The 21007-nt window shown below is 49.7% G+C and overlaps 1 long non-coding RNA gene across 2 annotated transcripts in view; it reads left to right on the top strand.

The window, feature by feature from the left end:
• Window positions 1-21007, top strand: part of LOC309655956 — a 46679-nt gene that overhangs the window by 4721 nt on the left and 20951 nt on the right. Inside the window, exons 2-5 of one of the 2 annotated variants that reach the window (XR_014261065.1) lie at window positions 16784-16877; window positions 17756-17829; window positions 17944-18694; window positions 20244-20923. This is a non-coding gene — a long non-coding RNA (uncharacterized lncRNA). Of the gene's footprint in view, window positions 1-16783; window positions 16878-17755; window positions 17830-17943; window positions 18695-20178; window positions 20924-21007 lie in introns of both variants that reach the window. The other variant, XR_014261066.1, reaches the window with a different exon arrangement.

Here is a 21007-nt window from a genome sequence, read left to right as displayed (position 1 = left end):
GCTCAGAGCACAGAAAAGCCCCAAACCAAGGCCATCAGCCAGGGCCAGCTTGAGGCTGGAACTCTGTGGGCCTCCTCTCCCCCTGACAGTTGTTCCCACCTCTCCCTAAGATGTGACCCTGCTGGGGCTGGGGCAGAGGAGGTGGCCTCTTCTCAGCCAGGGCTCTTTGGACCACAGTGGGCTTGGGCTGTTGCCCCGAGCAAGGTGTGAGGCCACAGCCCAGGCTCACTTGGTTGGCAGCCAGGCACAACTGCCCGCGTTACCTCGGGCGGGCCGCGACGTGGACGGGAGAGTCTCTTCCAATTGCTTGTCGCTGACCACAGCAGTGTGACAGCGACACTCGTGTGCCGGGTCTTGTCTGCATCAACGACTTGGGCTCCAAAGGTCAGCCTCTTGGGTTTGCCTCCTGGCTGCAGCTCTTACTAGCTGTGCAATCTTGGGCAAGTGACCTAGCCTCTCGGAGCGTCAGTTTCCTCCTTGGTAAAATGACACCTCCCTCATAGAGCTATTGTGGCTTTAACGTGCCAGTCAAGGGAGACACCAGCACGGCCCTCCGTAAATACTGGTTATGCTTTGCGTTATTCTTATTCTTGTCTGTGACCACTATCACACCATCCTGAAGCCACCCCCTCTGCTTCAAGCACCCACTTTTGTCCCTACACTGAATGCCTTTGACAATCTCCAGTTGGGGGTCAGAGAACAGCTGTGCGAGACCGGAGTGCCAGAGGAATGAAGGATGAGGTGCCTCGTGACGTAGGGGAGGACAGAACGTGCTCAAAAGCCAGTCGCCTCTGCCTCCGCCTCCCCTCAGCCCCAGATCCCTTTCTCGGGGCTCATATTACCTGCCCTCCCCACCACAGCCGGTTCTCAGCCCTGCCGCGTGGCCTGAGTTCCAGCAGGCCCACCAAAAGCCCCACCCCTGCCAGAAAAGCCCCTCTGTCCTGTGTGCCCACCTTGGCGGCCACCAACAGCCAGTTGGGGTGGGGTCGGGCGGGGGGGCGGGTGTGCACAGGGGTGCAGTCTCTGGAAATTTTGCCAAATCAAGAGAGTGCGGGGATCCAGATCCCAAACTCCAGACTCCACAGGCCTGGGGTGCTAAGTGCAGTTTAGAGATCGGGGGTCCATTTACAGCAGCCCGAAGGGCTTTGTTGTGAAGGGGAGTGGACAAGAGTCGGGGAAGGGGGGAGCCTGGGGAAGGCAAGAGAGGGTTCTGAGTGCGACTTCTCCCTGCCTGGGGTCAGTTAGTTCCCATCCCCACTGGGGGCTTCCGGGCTTCTGCCTCCTCAAAACAGAACCAAGATGATCCTCCCCCCCCTTTGGATTCATTAATCCTTTCAAGAATAAGGCCCTGGGAGCCTTCTGACAGGGCCATATGGTTTCCTTATCTTCCTTATCTCCCAGCACTCACCTTCCATTCGGAATGTTTATCCCAAGATAAAGATCAGATTCCACTTAGGATGATTGAATGGGGGCCTCCTTCGGGTATTTCCCCCACAATTTCAAATGAATGGACGGTCCAATCCAATAATAAATGAGGCAGACCAGGCTCTGATAATGGATAGGGCTCCCCCCACACTCTCAGTCCCCTTCCATATAACCCCAGCCTCCTCTCCCCCCCTTCCACCTGGGCAGCTCCACTTTTACCTGCTTTGTATAGTGGAGTTCTGCATAAGATTTTCATTGGACAAAGTGTAACTGCCTTAAATGATGCTTTAAAACCAGAGATCTGATACTTGACCAGGGCTTTTCAAAAGAAATGTCAGGCAAGCCACAAATGCAAGCCCACGTGCCGTTTGATACTTTCTAATAGCCACATGAAAAAGGTAAAAATGAACAGGTAAAATTAATTTTGAGTACATTTCATTTATAATTATGATTAATCATATAATAGTTATTTACTATACTTAATATAATAATACATTCTATTGAGCCCCCAAGTATCATTTCAACATGTAATCAATATAAAAATGATTTGTGAGGTATTTCACATTCATTTTTTTGTACTTAGTCTTCAAAATTTGGTGTGTGTTTTACGGTTACAGCATGTGTCGATTCAGACTAGCTACATTCCAAGTGTGTTCTGTAGGCCCTGTGGCTAGTGGCTATTGTGTTGGTCTGGGAGGCTGTAGATAGATGACACTAAGAAAGCCAGGGCCAGGACAGACTGTTACGGGCAGCATGACCGTCACCCTTGAGCTGGCTGCCAGCGAGAGGCTCTGGGGGAAGATGGGCAATCCACAAGTTTGTTCCCAGTTCAAAACCAAGACCCAGACTCCATCTTCCTACCCCACTAGCCTTTCCCCTCCCGGGAAGGAAAACACACACATTCAAAACAATTTTTTTAAGTGGTAGCAATTTTTTTTTTTTTTGGTCTGCATTGGGTCTTCGTTGCTGCACGTGGGCTTTCTCTAGTTGCGGCGAGCTGGGGGCTACTCCTCGTTGCGGCGCACGGTCTTCTCATTGCGGTGGCTTCTCTTGTTGCGGAGCACAGGCTCCAGGCACGCAGGCTTCAGTAGTTGTGGCTCGCGGGCTCTAGAGCGCAGGCTCAGCAGCTGTGGCACACGAGCTCAGTTGTTCCGCAGCATATGGGATACTCCCGGACCAGGGCTCAAACCCGTGTCCCCTGCATTGGCAGGCAGATTCCCAACCACTATGCCACCTGGTAAGGCCCTAAGTGGTAGCAATCTTTATTGCTGCGTATTTAATGTTAGTCATTTCGGCTGCTGATAAACTTGTTCACTGAAGCCTCTGTCACTAAGATACTTTTCCTCTGGGCTGTTTTCAAGGTGAAGATGGTGTTGATTGGCACCAAACATCCATGCCAATGGATGGATGAGCTCCACTGTACTTTGTCAGAAGAGGGGGGAGTCCTGGCTGGAGTAGACAGCCAGATTGGGGTCACCAACGCCGGTAGATGCACCCTGATTCTAGGAAGGAGGAGACGCAAGTCAGACATTGACAGGACACTCGGGCAGAGCTGCTACTAGTCATTCAGACACCATATTTAAATGACCAGTTGTGTTCTGAACAGGGAAGCAGAGAGGACCGGGTCTGTGTTTGGTGATTCCTGTGCACGTGCGTGGTTCCTTCTGCCCATGGTGAGTCTCTAATGAGTTAATAATGTGGCAGGTCTCCCGCGGCAGCTGAGTTATACCCAGTGCCTCCCCTGCTCTTAAAATCAAGGTAAACATGATGCAAAGAGAAGGATGGGAGGGGAGGCCTCTGGCAAAGCAGGAGGATGTTAAAGCCGTGAGCCTCACATGGAGAAAAGGTGGGGAGAAGGTTCCAGGCCTCGTGGGGAGGCCTTCCCGACCACCCCGTGTAAGAGTTGCTCTCTGGCCCCCTCTCTCTGCTTCATTTTTCTTCATAGTCCTTCTAATTCTCAACATGCTATTACATTTTTCTTTGTTGACTGTCCTCATGTTGGTTCTTGCTGCACTCCAGTGCCTAGGAGAATGCCTGTCACTCTCAGTAAACATTTGTTGACTGAATGAATAGTGCTGGGAGGTGGTGCAGGCCCCCAAAGAGCTGTGGTCTCAGGCATAGCAAGAGGAGGAGAGCGAGCCCTTTGGAAAGGCAGAGAGGGGTGGGGTGGGTGCAGGGAGGGGTGTGAAGACGCAGAGAGAGATGGTGGTCTGTGTGTGTGATTCCCCAAGTAATGGGAGACAGAGAAGAATTTGAGAAAGTGGAGGAATGTGATTGCAGCACAAAGGCAGTGAGATTATTTTGTCAGCAACATTTGGATCCCATTGGTGATGAGAGACATATGGGCCCGGCAAGGAGACAATTGTGGTAGTCAAGACAGGATGTGAATAAGACATAAAGAAGTGTTTCATCAGTGGGGATGGAAAAGAACCAGGGCTGCGGTAGCCAAGTCAAGGACTAGGAAGGGTCGGCCGCAACGTTCCCATGGGCTGCCTCTCATCCACCCGCAGTGTGCTACACGCACGCACAGGCGCGCACACACACGTGCACACCTGCACACACGCCCACACGCACGCCAGCACCCACTAGGCTGCCCGGGAGGACCGTTCATTCAGAGGCCTCCATCACACATTCTAGCACAACTGCAAACCCCGCTTTCTGCTTCAATCTTTGGTCTTTGTCTTCTGTTTGCTTTTTCCCATCCCCGTGAAGGCAGCTTTGTGGGGAAAGAGAATGGCAGGACCCAGAAACTCTGGAAGAGGCAGTATCTTCTTCATTCACAAGGTTTGCTTCTGCCTAGTTTGGAAGGGAAGAGGCATGGAAGAAATTCGCAAAGTCCGCAAGACGGAAAGGAAAGCCCCAGCGAAGGAAAGCCTGGAAGAAGAGAGAAATCTTCCTCTGAATCGAGCCAGCGAGGGCAACTGTTCGCAGACAGTCTAACACACGGTCACACATGTGAGGGCCACGTGAAGGGGGCTGTCATTGAGACTGGGGACCCAGGGGAGGCGAACGAGCTTGTTCGGAGTGGGCGGGGACATGCTTGGGGATCCAGCTGAAACAGGACTTTATTTTTAAAGAGCCTTAGATTGATGTCTCTGCTAGCCTAAATATAACCGAGCAGCCAACTTCTTCCCAGCTCGGCCAGGGCTCCAAGCAAGCTCCAAGGCCCTGTATTTAAAAAGAAAAAAAGGGGGAAGGGGGAGAGAGAGGAATCCACAGATGCAGAAGGTCACGCAGTCAGCCCTCTGGGTGTGCTGGGAGGAGGAAGATGGATGAGCTGGCCGTGAATACTCTGCAATCCCCGGCCTCACCCTCCAGCAGCAGAGATGGAGGGTTGTTGGGGGAAGGGGTAGGGAAGCAAGCTTCCACCTTGTACCTGGGCTCTGCCTGGCCTGGTGGGCACCGTGGAGACCCAGGCTTGTGCTCCGGGAGCCCACAGTCCAGCGGGAGGGAGGGCGGCAGGGCTGAGCAGGCACACAGCGTTGCAGCACGAGGATGGTCCCCACCCGAGAGGCAAGTGGAGGGCTGTGGGCGTCCTTCCACGTGGCTGGAGGACCCGAGAAGCCCATCTTGGAGAAGAAAGGATTTTAGGTAGGAGGATTTTGACAAAGATGGAGAGAGAGCAAGAAGAAGCAGAGACAAGAGTGGACAGTATACATTTGGGCGGCCCTGAGCGTTTGCATTTGACAAGAGTACAAGAACGGGAGAGAGAGAGAGAGAAGAGTAAGTGGCAGGGAGGTGCTTGGAGCCTCCATGCCTCTCCCAGAGGCTTGTCCTTGAGCCTGTAGACAAACGGGAGCCATTGAAGACTTGGGGGGAAGGCAGCGACACTACCCAGATAGACTGAAGGAAGGTCACTTTGACAATGAGGTGTAGGGTGGAGCAGATCGGGGGAGCCTCTGGGGTGGGGAGAGCCCAGGGACACAAACGTCAGTGAGGGCTCTGAGTTTGCTGAGGCACGCTAGCTGCTGCAGCAGACTCCTGAACCTCAGACACACCATAGAAGTTTATTTCTTGTTCACATAAAGCTAACTCGGCTCGGGGCTGAGGGGTGACGCTCTGCTGCTACAGTGATTCAAGGATCCTAGCTGAGGAAGGCTCTGTCCCCTTCAGCATGTGGCCCTGGCGGTCACCCTGCAATTGACATCCACCTGGCACAGGGTTTATTGATATGAACCAGGAATTCCTCTGGCCAGACCTCAGCCACACGGCCCCAGCCACATGCAGGGGCCCCGATGGGTAGTCGCCGGCTGGCCATGCTTTTCGGAACATGATAGTCTGGAGGTCATCTCGGCCACAAGGACAAGGAAGGGGGATCAGATCTGAAGGATCATGTCCGCAACAGAAATGAAAACGGGGGAAGAGGGCAGAGTGTCCACATTTAGGAGTTAGGAGGAGGAGAAGCCAGGGAAGGAAGCAAAGGGAGGCAGCTTGAGGGGAAAGAGAGAGAATGGGTCAGTTCCGCAGAGACTTCAAGGAAGGGGGACTGAGGAAGAGGCCCTTGGATTTGACTCCTGCGAGGCCTGGGGGAGGGGTAGGCCGAGCCAGATTTCAAGGCTCAGGGAAGCAGCTGGCAATGATTCCCTAGGACTAGCCACGAGCACATCCCTGAACTAGGTGTGTGCGACCCCTGGTAGGACATTCACATCACTACTGACTTGCTGTGGAGCCGCAGCAGGAACACGGGCTTTGGAGTCAGAAGATCTGGGTTTGCAGCCAGGCATGGTCACCTTCACTTGAGCAAACCACTTAACCTCTCTAAGCCTCAGTTTCCTCACTATTACCTACTTTCCAAGCCTGTTGGAAGGGTTAGAAGTAATCTGCTGTGTAAAGCACTTCGCGTGGTGCCAGTGTTTGGCAATTCGTGCAGCAAACATTTCTTGTGCGCATACTGGGAGCCAGGCAACCTGATTAGATGTTGGGTATTTAAAGGACCCAGACAAAATTCCTACTCAAGAGGCCTGTACTCTGGTAGGGCCGACGGCCACAGAAGCAGATCCTTAAAGTACAGCATGATAAATGCTACGTTGGCGGTATTTCTAGACGGGGAGACCCAGCCCTGCCTTGCTGAAGGAGGTGACCGGCTGACCCTTAGTGGAGAAGTGTTTTCGGAGGGTGATTGTGCCCTGGGCACCGCTCCGTCCTAATTCACGCAACAAACACTTTCCTGTTCATCTCAGTTCACGCAATGAGTGCCTACTGAATGCTCAGACAGGAAGGTTGCCCCTAAGGTCTCGGGGACAGGGGAGGGTTCTGCAGGGTCGTGGGGTCTGCTCTTCTTCTGGTGCCAGGATGAGCCCTAGGACCCTTACCGTAGGGCCTGTTCCTGGTCACCCAGCTACAGGAACGACCTCTTTCCGCCTCTTCTCTGCCCCCTAGGGACCCCGGAGTCCTTCCCTGTGACACACATCTAGGGACCCCGGAGTCCTTCCCTGTGACACCATCTAGGGACCCCGGAATCCTTCCCTGTGACACCATCTAGGGACCCCGGAATCCTTCCCTGTGACACCATCTAGGGACCCCGGAATCCTTCCCTGTGACACCATCTAGGGACCCCGGAATCCTTCCCTGTGACACCATCTAGGGACCCCGGAATCCTTCCCTGTGACACCATCTAGGGACCCCGGAATCCTTCCCTGTGACACCATCTAGGGACCCCGGAATCCTTCCCTGTGACACCATCTAGGGACCCCGGAGTCCTTCCCTGTGACACCATCTAGGGACCCCGGAATCCTTCCCTGTGACACCATCTAGGGACCCCGGAATCCTTCCCTGTGACACCATCTAGGGACCCCGGAATCCTTCCCTGTGACACCATCTAGGGACCCCGGAGTCCTTCCCTGTGACACCATCTAGGGACCCCGGAATCCTTCCCTGTGACACCATCTAGGGACCCCGGAATCCTTCCCTGTGACACTATCTAGGGACCCCGGAGTCCTTCCCTGTGACACCATCTAGGGACCCCGGAATCCTTCCCTGTGACACCATCTAGGGACCCCGGAATCCTTCCCTGTGACACCATCTAGGGACCGTCTGCAGCAGATCTTCTGTGGGTCCAGGACTCCTTCCTGCGGCCCCGAGTGGAAACAGGGCCCAGGTTTCCGCTGCTGCTTTTTGAAGCCCACAAACCACCCTGAGGCTTTGTCCTCCTCCACGAATCTTGGCCTCCAGAGCAGGGCTGTGTTAGAAGGGGCATCACCTCTCCATCCATTTCCCATCTCACCTCGGAGTGTCATTTGTTCAGACCCTCCTAGATATGTCATGTGTTACTCTCCTGTGCTTATTGTTCTATGTATTAATACTTGAGACCACAACTTTGGCCTCACTTGTTTTAAAATTTTTTATTGTGGTAAAATACACAGAGAAATTACCACCGGAGCCATTTTTTTTAAATTAATTAATTAATTAATTTATTTATTTTATTAATTAATTTATTTATTTTGGCTGTGTTGGGTCTTCGTTTCTGTGCTAGGGCTTTCTCTAGTTGCGGCAAGCGGGGGCCGCTCTTCATCGCGGTGCGCGGGCCTCTCACTATCGTGGCCTCTCTTGTTGAGGGGCACAGGCTCCAGACGCGCAGGCTCAGTAATTGTGGCTCACGGGCCCAGTTGCTCCGCGGCATGTGGGATCTTTCCAGACCAGGGCTCGAACCCGTGTCCCCTGCATTGGCAGGCAGACTCTCAACCGCTGCGCCACCAGGGAAGCCCACCTGAGCCATTTTTAAGTGTACAGTTCAGTGGTATTAAATACATTCACATTGTTGTGCACCCATCCTCACCTTCTCCAGAACTCTTCATCTTGCAAAACTGAAACTCTGTACCCATTAAACAGTAACTCCCCACTGCCCCTCCCCCGAGCCCCTGGCAACCACCACCGTACTTTCTGTCTCTATGACTCTGACTACTCTAAGTGTCTTATATAGGTGGTATTATGTAGTATTTGTCTTTTAGTGACTGGCTTATTTCACTCAGCAAAATGTCCTCAAGTTTCATTCATGTGGTAGCATATGTCAGAATTTCTTTCCTTTTTAAGGCCAAATAATATTTCATTGCAGGTACATACCACATTTTGCTTATCCATTCATCTGTCAATAGACACTTTGTTTTATTCCACATTTTAGATATTACGAATAATGCTGCTCTAAGCATGGGTGTACAAATAATCTCGTTGAGATCTTTGCTTTCAATTCTTTGGGGTATATACCCAGAAGTGGAATTGCTGGATCATATGTTAGTTCTATTTTTAATTTTTTGAGGAACTGCCGTACTGTTTTCCACATTGGCTGGACTGTTTTACGTTCCCACCAACAGTGCACCAGGCTTCCCATTTTTTCTCCACAGCCTCCCTAACACTTGCTATTTTCTGTTTTGTTTTGTTTTGTTTTTTGATAGTAGCCATCCTAATGGGTGTGAAGCGCCTGCTTGTTTTTGAAGTTTACCTTCTACTGTTAAATATTGTCATTAAAAACTTCAGACAGAGACCCCTCTCCCATTCTCCTACTGTTGGAAATTTAGGATTCCTTTTCTTTTGATATTTTTGCTATCATAAATAAAATTGTAACAAAAATTTGTGCATAAATCTTTGCAGCATTTTGGATTATTTCCATAAACAAGGATTGACAGATAAAATACAGGATGCCTGGTTAAATTTGAATTTCAGATAAACAATGAATGATTTTTTAGTATAAGTTGCCCAAACTATTGCCGGGGACAAACTTATTTGTAAAACATATTTGTTGTATACCTGAAATTCACATTTAACTGGGCATTCTATATTTTTATTTGCTAAATCTAGCCACTTTACCATAGGTAGTTTCCCAGGAGCAGAATTAATGTATCAAAGTTGATGAACATTTTCAAGTTTCTGGATGCATATGGCCAAAGGTCTTTTCAGTAAAGTGATGCCAGTTCTTTCTCTCCAAACAGTGAATAAGAATGCCTGTTTCCCCACAAAACTTGCATCTTTGAGTTATTTCATTTAAAAATTAGCAAAGCTTTGCTTCTTTGATAGGAATGAAATGATCATTCACAAAGCTTTGATTATCAGTGAAGCTGGCCCTTCCTTTCCCGAGGCTGGTCTTTTGCACTTCCTTTTGTATGAACTATGTGTTCCTGCCTTTGCTCATTTATCTTTTTGTTTTTCTTGTCAAACTATATGAACTCTTAAAGGATAACAACCTTGTGTCTCTCACATTTCATTGTAAATACTTCTCCTAGCTTGTTGTTTGCCTTTTAATTATGCTTCCATAATTTTCAAAGTAAGGCATTTAAACATTTTATGTGGTCAAACCTCTAGTTTTTTCATGATTCTTCCAGTTGCTTTGAGTCTAGAGTCCCTTCTTGTTTAGAGATTAGGTATATCTTTTCGCTTATATTTTCCTCTAGAAGTTTGTGTAGGTTATTTTACCTGTTTTTTGTTTGTTTGCTTACATTTAACTCTTTAAACCATTTGGAGTTTATTTGGAAATGATGTGCAGTGAGTTTCTAAATTAATTTTTCTCTCAAATCTCTAATTTGTTTCAGCTCTATTCACTGAATAAAATCCTTCCCTTCTCAATGATTTGTGGTACCTCTTAATCATATACATAAAGAAAAATCCATTTTTCTTAAAAGTGACCTTATTCATGTCATTGAATCATTCATGTATTCAAAAAATATTTATTGAGCACCTTCTGCAGGTCAGGTAAATATTTAAGATTTCTTCCAGCATTAAAATTCTAAATATACAGGAACTTCTGTCTATTTATTCTCAGATCATTGGAGGAAATGGACATAATTTGCTTCACTTGTTGGTTTTTATTTGTGTCTTACAATAATCTGTTTTACTGAAACTTAATGTTATTCATTCCCTTTCCAGGACTTTTACCTCCTACTGCTGTATCATGTCTTATTGCATTGGAATAAACTTCAAATGACTGTTATATAATAAAACTGTATAGTTTTATATAGCTCTTATTTTATCTCCACTTTTAATGATAATATTTCTAATGTTGTGCCATTAAGAATAGCCTTGGGGACAGACTTCCCTGGTGGTCCAGTGGTTAAGACTCCACGCTCCCAAGGCAGGGGGCCTAGGTTCAATCCCTGGTCAGGTAACTAGATCCTGCATGCCACAACAAAGATCCCACATGCCAGAACTAAGACCCAGCACAGCCAAGTTAATTAATTAGTTAATTAATTAATAAAAATAAATAAAAAATATAGTTTTACATTTGAAGTACAAGTACTGCTGGTTTATGGAATTGCATGAGGCAGAATTAGGGTGAATACAGACAATCTCCACCACATTATATTATATGGTACTTCTGTGAGCAGCAACTCTGAACTTGAACTATGTGTTAAAATCTTGATCGCACATGCCTACAAATAAAAAAACTTGAGGACCCCCGAAATATATATATATATATAATATATATGTGGTGTTTTACAATGTATATATTATAGCAAATAAGCATATACTATATGCATATATGTGCATATTTACCATAATACATACACTGTAAAACACAACAAATTAAAATTTTAAACAGAAACATTCTAATCTTTTTCCCTTACCCCAATAAATCAGCTTGCACATACCCTACTTCTGAGAGCAGTCATATAAAAGATGAGTATTAGTGGGATGTTTGGGGGCTTCATTCCACCCTGGCGAATACAGAGTTCTGTGGACCATCTGCACACTCATCCCTATCAGTCACCAAGGATAACAAATAATGTATTTAAATTTGAATATGCACAACTCAAAATGCCCCCTGAAGCTTGAAGAATTTTTTAAGCCAGTGGGATTAAGCTCAATAATTGCAAAAGCACACACATACACACACACACACACACACACACACACGGGAAAAGCAAGTTACTCAACTCTGCCTGAACTTGTGCAAGTTATGTAGCCTCTTTGGGACTCAGTTTCCTCATTATTAAAATGACAGGGTTAGGCTAGATAACTGCCAAGCCCCTTCTCGCGTTGACATTTTGTAACAGTGATGACCCTGGGCGGGTATCGGGTTAGGGGAGAAGCAGGTCTGCATGTCAGTCAGCCGGACAGCTCTGTTATTAGGAAATCAAGCAGAGTGCAGTTCTAGGGGGAATGACCAGGGGCGCAGTGTGCACTAAAATCAGTCCTGGCCATCCCCAGGGGCAACCCTGGCAGCAATCAAAGCAATGGGATATGAAGAATTTGGAAATCTTTAGGAGGGATCAGAGAAAGACATCATAAGGATTAAAGCCTTGGAAAATGGGTCCTCTGAGGAAAAGTTAAACACATGGAATTCCTTGGGTTAAAGAAGGGCATATTAAGATGGATCTAGCCTCGAGCTCCTGGCTTTTGAGCGAACATTTTAAAGAGATTGCAGCAGTCTTAGACAAAGCACTTTCTGTTGCAAAGATGAGACCTACTCTAGCTAGATCATAGAAATCCACAGTCAGAAACCCAAGTGTCACCAGGACTCACGGGAACAGAAAGCTGTGAGGAGCTGGGCTAGCCCTCCCTTAGCGACTTCATGTTCTGCACGTTCTCCAAACCTCTGCTCTCCACTTCTTACTCACGCTTGCCACTTCACTGCAGAAAGGTCAGCTCATAGCCAAGCATCACGGCCCCCACTTCACAGCCACATTTTCAACATCAGTGTCCAATTGGCCCAATCTGTCTACTTCCAATCCTAGATTCCCCTGAAAGGGTTTATTTATCCTAGCTCATGTTTTTGAGCCAGGCCATCCCAATCGCTAGTCATCACTGGTGGGTCACCAATAAGTGGGTGCCCACCCCTGGTCAAATCGTGTGAGATGGGGAGATGGGTCGTGTGCTTTGGAGCAGGCTGTTTAGGGCACATTTCCTCGGATCAGCATGTGGGCAGACCAGCCATGAGCAACGTCTTCAGCAAAGGGACCAACTGTCTTAATCTGACACTGACATGAGAATAAAATAAGTCTGACCCTGAGCTCGTACACAGGAGAAAGTTGTAATAGCACCTCTTAGGACCCTCTTTGAAATAATGTGAGACTCCTCCTGCCTCGAGGCAGCCTGACAGAGCTCTGCCTTTGAGGCGGTGGCCTGGCCTGAAGGGCCTCTGAGAGTCCCCTCTGGCCTGTTGGCCTGGGAGAATAGAAAGTCACTTCCCCTGGTGGAGCCTAGTTTCTCTGTCTGAACTTTGCTGATGGGAGATCAGCTATTTGAGGACTTTACAAAGCACCAAATCTGATTAACCACAGAAAGAGTTTCACCGCTTAACCAGAAGATACCAGAAGCAACCCAAGGACTTTCAGGCCCTCCCAGGTTGGCCTGGCCTGTTTGCATCCATTTTGGATATCCAGTTTCTACCTAGAATCAACATACAACCCAATTCCTTTGAGTCACTGTCCTTCCTTTTTTTTTTTTTTTTAAATATTTATTTATTTATTTATTTATTTATGGCTGTGCTGGGTCTTCGTTTCTGTGCTAGGGCTTTCTCTAGTTGCGGCAAGCGGGGGCCATTCTTCATCGCGGTGCGCGGGCCTCTCACTATCGCGGCCCCTCCTGTTGCGGAGCACAGGCTCCAGACGCGCAGGCTCAGTAGTTGTGGCTCACGGGCCTAGTTGCTCCGCGGCATGTGGGATCTTCCCGGACCAGGGCTCGAACCCGTGTCCCCTGCACTGGCAGGCAGATTCTCAACCACTGCGCCACCAGGGAAGCCCTGTCCTTCCATTTTTTGATGCTACATGTAGCTCTTCTGCTCAGCATCCTGCCTGGAAATCCCCATCATCTTCCAGCAAGTAGAAAATGAGACATTCATGAACAAGTGGGCAGGGTCATTCATTGTTCGTGGTCTTTTTCCTGTGCTGGGTCTAATCACACTACCAGCCTCACATATAGGCCGGCAAAAAAATCCATTGACCTCAAATGCAAGGGCCATGAGAACATAGGGTTCAAATGAGAGTAAGGCTTCATCTACCCAAAACACAGCTACCCAGACACCTCACTATCTAAAATCAGACCAGAACCTGGAGACGAGCCAACTGACGTCCAACTGGCCAAAATTATCTGCATAGGCTCATACTGGTTTAGCATCTAATTCAAAGCAACTGTCCTCAGAGAACTAGGTGAACTATTACCCTCTAAGAAAGACTGGATGAATCCTATAGGAATAGAAAAGGCTAAATTCCTCACTCATATTCTGTTTACTTTCTGTTTACACAGAATTTTAATAAGTTTGCGTATCTGGTTTCTCAACCCAGAACAAGCTAAAAAAAGTTAGGTCATGAAGTAAAGTGACATGCTCCCTGATAAACAGTAGACCCAGGAACACCCAAAGCACAGCAATCGGAAGCGACTCGGGATAGAGACAAATGGCCACACGTAGGTCAAAGGTTTGGGGCCCACTGGAATAACAGCACGGTGACTAAAGTTTATCAAAATTATTCTAAGCATAACAACAACGTTAAATTAAAATCAGCATATTCCATCTTAAAACCTGGGAGGCATGTGAGTGTTCTTTTGTTTTTTAGAAAGATTTCCATCCAAAATGATTACATTTTAAATGTAATGTTTCAAAGGGCAAACCTTTAGCTAGTTGGAAAGCTCCACTAACCAGAATAATACGTTGCTTTCTGGATAACTGAAGTTTTATTACAGCTCCATTTGAACCCTCTAGACTTTTTCCTAAAGGGCAGTGGGGCATTTAGTCAGCCGGGGAAGTGCTGTTGCCTTGACTTATGTGCTATTGGGAATAAAGCAACAGGGGCTTAAGGAGGTTTTACTGTATTTGGTTTGCAGGCTTCGTTTGGCACCATCTCTTTAAAAGGCTGCCTGCCTTTGAACTAATCCTCTATTTATAATCCAGCTGGAGAAAGGCCTCGGCAATATATACAAATTCCTAGGATTTACAGAGTGCTGCTCACGTAGCTCTGAGCCCCCATGCAGAGCCCCTGCCTCGGCCCTCACTCTCCAGAAAGCCTCCTGTCTCCTCGCCAACACATCTCGGTGCCGTGGCCCATGGGCATGCCCAGGAATGCACCCGCCTTCTTGATGGAGAGCACAGGGCTTGTCCGGGGACAAGGGCATGAGCTGGATTAGGCTCGGTAAACACCATCGCTCACTCTTGACGGCCTGCACTGTTCAGACGCCCTTTCCTAAGGGCCTGGGGCTGAGGCTTCGTGCACTGCTCTCCCCTATCAAGCCGTTCTTCTCTTATAACTCATTCACTCCCCACAACGACACCAACTTCACATTTTCCTTTTCCCCCCTCGCACAAATTATTGCAAGTCATGGCAGTCTAAATATAGCCCCCAGTCTCTTTTCCAGATGCTGAGGTCTTGACATTTTCCTGATCTCTCTCCAGCTGCCTCTCTGCTCTTGCTTTCCTTTCTCCTTCTTTCTCGCCTTTTTTTCCTCCCTGATACTCCTACCCTCTGCCTCCCAGGCTCCTCTTGTCTTTCCTGCTTCCCCAGTTCAAAGGATAGTTCTAGAAGCAAGGCCTGGAACCTGGCCAGCCTTCTCCCCGGATCTCCAACAGTGCTAACAGTGGAGTGGGGATATAATCAAAGGAAGAGGCAGGAAACACAGAGTCCTCTAGGACCCTCAGCAATGAACTCCCAAGAGTCCTTGCCATCCCTTCACTTACTTGCTCTGTCCAGGGGCCATTTCACCTCCATCCCTCCCCACACCCCTCTGGGCTTCTTCTTGGGTCCTGGGCTCCAAAGAGTGGCTGGTCACTTCCTCCACTTAGGAAACCTCCTGTGTTACTGAAGAATAGCCACTAGGACTCACTTCAGCCATCGCTTCCTTGAGGTAAAACAATATAAATTCCTTTGCCTTTCATCACCAGGCCTAGGCATCCAGAGCTTTAATCATTTTCATAGATTCTGTCTGTACCGACTCCAAGTTAGCCGTATCCCGCCAGTAAGATATGAAGCTGGGCCTTGAGTCCTCTGCCCTAATACAGGTTGACCCCTGCTGTGCATGTGTATTGGAGGAATTCACCCGATACTTCTCAATCACAGGTCTCTGTCTGATGAAAAAAGAGGTGCTACAGTGGAGATGTGTGTTCATGCCGAGCTTGACATCTACTCCAATGGTATAATATAGGTTCTTTTCCGCAGTGAAAGCAAATTTTAATACAAATATGTATTTTATTCCATCCTTTTCAACATACTCACTCGCTATTGGTCAGCTTTCTTAAATTCTAACTATCAGGCTCAAAGTGACCCGCATGCTATAGAGATGGGGATTATATAATACTATTAGTCAGTCTGTTCATTTATTTGTTAGATACCTCTTTAAGCCAAGCACTGCAGGTAAAAAGATAGAAATAAGAATTCACCTCGAGAGACACACATTCTAGTACAGAGTGGCTCAACCTCGGCACTATTAATATTTGGGGCTGGATAATTCTTTGCTCTGGGCCTGTCCTGTGCATTGTAGGGCGTTTAACAGCATCCCTGGCCTCTACCCTGTAGATGCCAGTGACAATCCTCCCCAAAGTTGTGACAATCAAATACATCTCCAGACATGGCCAAATGTCCCCTGAAGGCAAAATCACCCCCGGGGGATGGACAAATATGAAATCGATGGTTACAGTTCAAAGAAGCCTTACAATAGATGCATAAATAGAGGACTGTACGTGGAGTAAGAGGGCATTTTTAGCTGCGTTCTAAAGGATGGATACAAGTTTTCTGGGTAGAGACAACGTTAGGGGGAGGAGATTCCAGGTGGAGGGAATGGCACTTGCGAAGGCATAGGGGCATCAGAGAACAGTTCAACGTGCCTGGTGTGGCAGGTGCCTGGGGAAGAACAGGTAATGAGGATGAATTGGGGCTGGCCCCAGTTTATAAAGGGCCTTGTGTGGCTAAGATGCTTGCACGTGATCCTAGGGATGAAGGAAAACAAGATTTTTAAGCTGGGGAGCGTCATGAACAGAAGCATTTTTGGCATGATGGGATGGTGAGGGGGAGCAGCTATGGTGGTAGTTCAGGGAGAGATGATGTGAGCTTGAATTAAGGCAGTGGTGCTTTGGAAGTGAAGGAAGAGGCAGGATTTGGGAGCTCTTTCTGAGACAGAACATGCAGGTCTCAGACACAGCAGATGGGGGGGACAGAGAGAGAGAACAGAGTTGGACGTGACCCCGGTGTTTCAGAGTGGATGGAATCCTTCTGTGTCAGTCTTAGAATCGAGGCGTTTTTCTATCCTGGAAACACTCTGGAGTTTGCATAGTGCCCACCTCCCAGGGAAAGATGAAGCCTTGGAAATACGTTTGCATTGGGGAGTGTTTACATTAATCCTTCTTCCTCGCCTGCCTTTTGACCAGGCTCGTGGGAGGTATCTGGTGGAAAGAACCCAACCTATAGGAATTGGGTTTAAGGGAACGAGCTTCTTGTTTTGTCACCAGCAGCACCTGGCAGTCAGATGACTCTGAGCCTCAGTTTGTCCATTTGCGATGGAAGGAGGACCCGCCGCCCCTCCCCCCGCCGCACCAGGATGTGGTGAGTGTGAATAGGGCAGTTTCTGTGGGTGGTTCAGACCCCCATAGGTACTTGGCACTTAATGCCTGCAGTTGGCCAGGATCATGAGTGGTTGTAATCAGGCCTGATGGAAAGGCCCCTGACTCCACCGCGGCCTTGAGCAGCTGCCAGCTCCGTGACCAGCCTGCTTTGAGATTTGCCTGCAAATTCTTTTTTTCAGGGTGTCTGGTTCCTGCAAACAGTCTTCCCCAAACCTTCTCGGGCTCCAAGAAGCCCCTTTGGCTGTGCATCCCACTGTCCTTCGTGGTCCCCCAGCTCAGTGAGAAGCTGAGACAATCCCACTCCATTTGACTTCATGCAAACCCTCCCGTCCAACTCCCCTCACTGCCTTCCCAGTTAAATTAGAGGGAAAGGAAAGAGCAGCCCGGGATAGAAGGAGCTTAGAGAGAGGCTAGCCCAGCTAGCCAGTCATGATGGGCTCCCGCCCGCTATGGAGCACCTCTCCTGGCAGCTACTCTGCCAGGTGGGTGGACGGTACCAGGAGGGAAATGGTGGGGGTGAGTATGTGGTATGTGTGTTCCTATGCGTGTGTGTGTATGCGTGTGTGTGTGTGTGTGTGTGAGCACACTGCCCCTCGCTCCCAGGAGCCCGGCACTGATGGTGATCTCTCTCAATGCACGAACAAGGGGCTGCATTGTTAGCCTGCCTGTCTCTCGGTTTCTGATTCACCCCGGGCCACTGCAGCCTGAGCAGGTTCGCAGCTGCTCAGGGATATACTTTCCAGCACATTTAGGACTTGGAACAGCCCCAGGTTTCAGGAACACATGGTGAGGGGGGGAGGGAAGGGGCTCGAATGGACTCAGAAGGGGGGAAGTGAGCTACTTCTTTCTTTCTTCAAGGCGAAGCTCCATTTTCATCATCTGATAGCAGGAACAGCATCTGAGGACGGCGGATGAATTGCAAACCTGTGCAGGTCGGGGGAGAGGGCAGGCGGGTGGGGGGAGATGGGCAGATTGATTTCATCCTGGCTGAGGTCTTCTCGTGCAGCCCCGGCCCCTCTGACACGCAGCTCCTGCTCCACTTACAGTCTCCGCCCAGCCCTGGCCTGCCTGCCGGGAGCCTGTGAGGCTCTAGCCTGCACCGGAAGTCAGCCCCCGGGACCGAGCCTCTGACTTCCAACCAACCACCAAGGCCAAGGGACAGGAGAGGAGCCAGAGGCTGGCCCTCAGATCTGGGGTCCTGGGGCAGCACCAATGTCAGTGGGCCTGGTTGTACAAATGAGTGGTGTCTCTTCTCTCCGTCCTGGTGTCTTGTTAAGGAGGGAATAGAGACGCTGCTGAATAGTGGTGGTACTTTCCCAGCTCCAGCATCAGCTCTTTTTCTCCCAGGCAGTTAACTGTCTCACAGCAGACAGGATCCAGGCGACACTGCTGTCCCTGCATTCAGCCACATTCAACCCCAACCATTCATCCATCCGTCTAATGTCTGTTCAGGGTCTTCTTAGTGCCAGGCACGGTCCAGGCACTGGCTCTTAGCAAGGAACAGAGAAAGGTCCTTGCCTTTGGGGAGCCCCGGTTAATGGAGAACCCAAAGGAAGAGGTCCACGCGTCTAGCACAGAGCGAAGGGGCTCGGTCAGGGCGAGTCCAGATCTGAGACCCTCAGTTCCTCTGAGAGACCTGGCGACCTGCTCACCAGGCTTCAGGCAGCCTCCTTCTCTGCCACCATCTAGCTGGGTGACCCAGGGCCAGTTTCTCCGTGCCCATCAGTCATCTCAATCCAACAAAGGAGATGGTCATCGGGGGTCCCACCTGCCTCCCAGGATGGCGGCGAGACTCAGGTAAGACTGTGCACACGACTCTTTGGCAAAGCGTACAGCTTTGTCTAATTCTCATATTCTTCGGCTCCCCCTTTTCCCAGTAGGGTAACTGAGGGTGACTGTCCGTCCCACACGAGCCAGTGTGAGAATAGGGAGGCCCATGTGTGACGCTGGAGCTTGCCCCCCCCCTTGCCCCCCACCCCCGCCGGCCCCGACCTCTCTGGGCAGAGCTGCACAGCGCTGGCCTCTGTGTGGGGCTCAGAGCAGATCCCGGGCTCCCAGACAGAGCCCCTTTCTCCGCGCTCCTGCACGAAGCTCACTCACAGAGCCTATTCAGAGGGCTGAGGGATTGAAAGGGCGACCTTTGAGCCTGCCTCAGTGGACGAGGGAGTTAGGCCGCACAGCCCTGCTACCCTGAGGGATCGGCCGGGCCCTGATTCTGCACAGACACAGCAAGGAAGGTGCAGAGGGGCCCGAGGACAGGGCTGAGTGCCCGGCCCCTGACCCCTCTGCTCTGCAGGGCTCCCATTCGTTCCCAGAGCCAGTGAGTAATTACCACCCACCCATCTGGGACTGATGAGGTGGGCAGGGAGAGGATATAGGGCATAGGCGTTTGGAGACTAGCTGAATAAAATGGTTTAGACGGCATGGCTAAAAAGGATAGCGAGTCAGCACAGCACAGTCACAGCTCTGCCTAATAGAAATTTCTGTGAAGATGGAAGCTTCCATATGTACCCTCTCCGCCTGACAGCTGCTAGCCGTACATGGCTATTGAGCACTGAAATGTAGCTGGTGTGACTGAGGAACTGAGCTTTTTGTTTAATTGAATTAATCGAGTCGCCGGGCTAGGGACATCCCCATTGGTCAGCGCTGGTCTAGTGGAGAGGGGTCACTGAGGCTCTGAAGCCACCCAGACCAGGTTCACATCCTGACTGTAACTCACTGCTGTGTGACTGAGGCGTGCTGCTGGACTTCTCTGACTCAGTTTCCCCATTATTCAATATATGGTTGAATAATGATACTAAGTGAGCCTGGTGGGGACCAGGCTTCTGAGTAGCCTGGCACCGAGCCCAGGGGGCCTGCTCATAGGCACAGAGATGAGCTGGTAGCTGCCTCGGCCAGGACACGTCCTCCCCCAGCACAGGTCAGTCCGGGGGCTTCAGCATCTGAGTTTGGGAGGAGGAAACAGATCCAGCCTTCTCCCTCCGAGGTGTGTACTTCATGGAGTGAGGCCTGTGCACTGGAGAAGGTCACCTCTCCATGGGGCATGAAAGGTTTGACAGGGCAGGTCTGGGAGCCTCGGGACAGGTTGCCAGCCCGGACCTTCTGCTCTGTGTCCACCTGCTTGGTCCTCCATGAACAAACGTCCCTGGACTCAGTTGGCGAGCCTGCTGTACCCGGGCTGGACCGTGTTCAGGCTAGGAGGAAGTTCCCCTCCCTGGTCCTCTGCTGCCAGTTGCTTTCCTCCTAAGCCATTCACCTGTGCCAACTTTTCTTTTTCCTAGACTCGCATCAAACCCTACCTTTCCCACGTGCATCCTGGTAAGACTCTGCTCATTATTTTCCCAAGTGGCAATTGCCTTACCCCGGTCCCAGATACTGATGTCTTCCTAAGATCTGACCCTGGACTTTCTAAGGAGCCCATGGCCACTGCAGGACTCCAGGAGAAGGAGTGTCAAGCAACGTGGAAAAGGAGGGTGGTTCTGGGCCAGGTGGGCAGGTGAGATGGGGTGGGGAGGGCTCCCCAAGCCACTCTCTGAGGGCAGCCTCATCCTCTGCCTTTTCCCGTGGGAGCCTCTGAGCCAGCATCCTGGAGACCTCGGGACACTCAGCCCCAGCCAGCACTGACAGACCTGTCCTCGTGGTGCATGGCACAGGGGTTCATTTAGATGACAAGGACCCCTGACCTCCTTCCACTAGTGACGATGACCAGGCAGGAGAGCTGGCAAGTGCCAGGGAGCCAAAAGACACAAAGAGAAATGGCCCTTATGGTGCTAAGAATGGTGAAGCTTGGTTTCCCCATCACCCCTTCATCTCAGGTGTGTCAAGAGTATCTGCTCACACCTACTTCACAATCCCAATCCCTCTACAAAGAGGAGAGGGAAAGAACTCAACTCTATCTACAGAGGGGAAGACAGAGGTCCTGAAAGTCACCTAGAGACTCAGCATCGGCTTTCTCCTTCCCTCCCACCCACCTCCCGTAGGGTCATCATCTCTACCACCGCCACCTCCCTCATCACCATTTACTAGGTATTTATGAAGTGCCCAGTTTTGTGTGGAGCATGCTTTGTTATATTGTTCCATCCTGTGTGAAGTAGGTATAATTATCCCCAT

This window comes from Balaenoptera physalus (genome assembly GCF_965194825.1).
Source record: "Balaenoptera physalus genome assembly, chromosome: 2".
NCBI classification, from domain to species: Eukaryota; Metazoa; Chordata; class Mammalia; order Artiodactyla; family Balaenopteridae; genus Balaenoptera; species Balaenoptera physalus.
This window is presented reverse-complemented; position numbering and strand designations above follow the sequence as displayed.